The sequence below is a fragment of the Trichechus manatus genome, unplaced genomic scaffold (genome assembly GCF_000243295.1).
Source record: "Trichechus manatus latirostris isolate Lorelei unplaced genomic scaffold, TriManLat1.0 scaffold00151, whole genome shotgun sequence".
NCBI classification, from domain to species: Eukaryota; Metazoa; Chordata; class Mammalia; order Sirenia; family Trichechidae; genus Trichechus; species Trichechus manatus.
The window spans coordinates 5795472-5799681 of NW_004444087.1; positions in this window are offsets into that span (position 1 = coordinate 5795472).

The window sequence follows — 4210 nt, forward strand, 5'->3', positions numbered from 1 at the left end:
CTCCTTCCTGTTACCCACTTTTCTCCCATGTTCCCTCTTCCTCCTTCACTCCCACTCACCTCCCAGAAGTCTTCTTTGCCCCCCATCCCCTTTCTGCGGGGCAAGAGCGCAAGGCCAGCCCCTTGGGGCTCCACAGGTCCTGAGATCTGGGCTGAGGCTTGGCACCAGCAAGGCTGGCAGCAGGCGCCACTGGCAGAGTCTAACAGGGAGGAGGGAAGGGTGGGGTGAGAAGGGCTTTCCTCTTTGGGTGGGACAGTTTTCTCCAGGAGGCCCCACGGGCCTGGGATCTCGGGCTCATGAACATATTGAGGTCTGAGGGAGGAAAAATACATTGGCTCCAAAATATGAAAATTGCAAAATAAACAAAAAAGCAAATGTTTACTTAAAGGTCTTCAAACCATAACATTATGTCAGTTTCATCCATTGTTAAATTTAGTATTTCAAAACATGTCAGTGCACGTGAAAACAATTTGTAAGTCACATTTTCTCACTTGGAAAGAATCCCCAAGATTCCTAGGAAGGCATGATGTTTACCAAGCAAGCATAGCCAGCAGCAAATCAAATGAGTTGCTTGTACGCAAGTAACTCCAAAAGCTAAGTTACGCAATCTTTTTTCAAATATCTTTACAGCTAAAAAAAGCCCCACCATATAACGTTGGGGAATGGGTGCATTTTTAAATTTTTATTGGGATGGGGAGTGGAGCTCCCAGCTGATGCAGGTCCAAAAATAGCGCCCCCTCCCCCACCATAATGGGCAAGACAAGCAGTGCACACAGACTCAGGAGCTCCCGAAGTAGAGCATTCTTTTTTTTTGGGAAATTTGAATGGCTGTATTTTGTTTTATTTTAGATGAAGGTTACAGAGCAAATTAGTTTCTCATTAAACAGTTAACACACATATTGTTTTGTGACATTGGTTGCCATCCCCATGACATGTCAGCACTCTCCCTTTCTCGACCTTGGGTTTCTCGTTACCAGCTTTCTTGTCCCCTTCTGCCTTCTCGAGTCCTTGCCCGTTTAGTCTCGTTTTGTTTTATGGGCCTGTCTAATCTTTGGCTGAAGGGTGAACCTCAGGAGTGTCTTCAGTACTGAGTTAAAAGGCAGTCCGGGGGCCATATTCTCAGGGTTTCTTCAGTCTCTGTCGGACTAGTAAGTCCGGTCTTTTTTATGTGTATGTGAGTTAGAATTTTGTTCTACATTTTTCTCCAGCTCTGTCTGGGACTCTCTATTGTAACCCCTGTCAGAGCAGTTGTTGGTGGTAGCCAGGCACCATCTAGTTGTGCTGGACTGTCTGGTGGAGGTTGTGGTACTTGTGGTCCATTAGTCCTTTGGACTAATCTTTCCTTGTGTCTTTGGTTTTCTTCATTCTCTCTTGCTTCAGATGTGGTCAGACCAGTGGAGTATCTTAGATGGCTGCTCACGAAGCTTTTAAGATCCCAGACGCTACTCACCAAAACAGGATGTAGAACATTTTCTTTATAAACTATGTTATGCCAATTGAGCTAGATGTTCCCAGAGACCATGGTCCCCAGCCCTCAGCCCAGTAATTTGGTCCCTCAGGGAGTTTGGATGTGTCTATAGAGCCTCCAGGACCTTGCCTTGGTCAAGTTGTGCTGGCTTCCCCAGTATTGTGTACTGTCTTATCCTTCACCAAAGTTACCACTTACCTATTGTCTATTTAGTGTTTTTCCCTTCCCACCCCATCCCTCCCTCATAACCATCAAAGATTGTTTCTTTTTGTGTGTAAACTTTTTCATGAGTTTTTATAGTAGTGGTCTCATACAGTATTTGTCCTTTAGTGATTGACTTATTTCACTCAGCATAATACCCTCCAGATTCAACCATGTTGTGAGATGTTTCTCAGATTCATCATTGTTCTTTCTCGTTGCATAGTATTCCCTTGTGTGTATGTATCATAGTTCGTTTATCCATTCATCTGTTGATGGGCACTTAGGTTGTTTCCATCTTCTTGCTATTGTGAATAATGCTGCAACTGACTTGGGTATGCATATGTCAATTCGTGTGATGGATCTTATTTCTCTAGGATATATTCCTAGGAGTGAGATTGCTGGATCATACGGTATTTCTATTTCTAGCTTTTTAAGGAAGCGCCACATCATTTTCCAAAATGGTTGTACCATTTTGCCTTCCTACCAGCAGTGCATAAGCGTTTCAATCTCCCTGCAGCCTCCCTAACATTTGTTATTTCCTGTTTCTTTGATTCCTGCCAGTAATGTCCAGGGTGAGATGGTATCTCATTGTGGTTTCGATTTGCATTTCTCTAATGGCTAGTGATTGTGAGCACTTCCTCCTGTGTCTGTTGGCTGCCTGAATGCCTTCTTTGGTGAAGTGTCTTCATATCCTTTGCCCATTTTTAATTGGATTATTTGTCTTTTTGTTGTAGAGGTGTTGGATTTGCCTGTAGATTTTAGAGATTAGATCTTTGTCAGATTTGTCATAGCCAAACATTTTTCCCAGTCTGTAGGTTCTCTTTTTACTCTTTTGGAGAAGTCTTTTGCTGAGCGTAAGTGTTTAATTTTTAGAAGATCCTAGTTATCTAGCTTATCTTCTGGTGTTTGTGTATTTTTAGTTACGATTTGTATCCTATTTATGCCGTGTATTAGGGCCTCTAGCGTTGAGCCTACTTTTTCTTCTATGATCTTTATTCATTTTGGTTTTATATTTAGGTCTTTGACCCATTTTGAATTAGTTTTTGTGTATGATGTGAGGGATGGGTCCTGTTTCATTTTTTTGGTGATAGACTTCCAGTTTTGCCAGCACCATTTGTTAAAAAGACTGTCTTTTCCCCATTTGATGGACTTTGGGCCTTTGTGGAAGATCAGGTGACCATGGGTGGATGGATTTACATCTGGGTTCTCAATTCTGTTCCATTGGTCAATGCATCTGCCGTTGTACTAGTACCGGGCTGTTTGACTGCTGTAGCCGTGTAGCAGTTTCAGAGGTCAGGTAGTGCGAGTCCTCCTACTTTATTCTTCTTCAAAAGTGCTTCAGTTATCTGAGGCCTCTTCCCTTGCCATATAAAGTGAATGATTAGTTTTTCCATCTCTTTAGAGAATGCTATTGGCATTTGGATTGGGATTGCATTGTATTTATAGATGAGCATTCTTCATCTTTCTATCGCTCAATTTAATCTCAAGTAAACCTTCATTCCACAGGTAACAGAAACTTCATCACAGTCAATTTGGCATCGAACCTCCACCCTAGGGTAGCCCCCAAGGTGCTCACCCTAGTCCAGCGCTTTCTCCCCATCCCCTGTGGAGGCTGGGTAGGGGTCATTGTCCTGCTGGTCCTCCCAGGACTCTTCTGCGACTCAAAGACCCACTCATGAAACTTGAACACTTTTTCTTTCAACATGATTGAGCTGCTGTGAATTTCCAAAGCGTACATTGAAACTCAAGAGACATCTGTCCTGTGGCCAGACAGCACTATGACTTCCATAAGCCTGAGCCACTTGTGACTTGTGTGGGTCCCTTTTTGATAAAAATAAATAAATAAATAAAAATTAAAGTTTATATTTTACGACTGCTTTGGTATATAGACAAACATAATCCAGGCAGGATTCATTATTATATATAATTATCACTATTATGTTAATTTTTTCTTCTGATTCTAAAAGAAATTTAAATTAAAACATTTTTGTGGGTTCCTAAAAGTATCATGTGGGCAAAGACATGTCATTCAGCTGCCCAAATGGGTGAGGGACACAAGGGGTTGGGGCTGGGGGCAGATGCATATACTAACACTTCAAAATGTCAACCCATTATATTTCCAAAATCCAAGACTACAGCCTTCAGTATGGATTGCATCTCAACATAAGGAAAACAAAAATCCTCACAACTGGACCAATAAGCAACATCATGATAAACAGAGAAAAGATTAAAGTTGTCAAGGATTTCCTTTTACTTGGATCCATAATCAATGTCCATGGAAGTAGCAGTCAAGAAATCAAACAATGCATTGCATTGGGCAAATCTGTTGCAAAGGACCTCTTTAAAGTGTTGAAAAGCAAAGATGTCACTTTGAGGACTAAGGTGCGCCTGACCCAAGCCATGATATTTTCTATCGCCTCATATGCATGCGAAAACTAGACAATGAATAAGGGAGACCAAAGAAGAATTGATGCCTTTGAATTATGGTGTTGGCGAAGAATATTGAATATACCATGGACTGCCAGAAGAACAAACAAATCT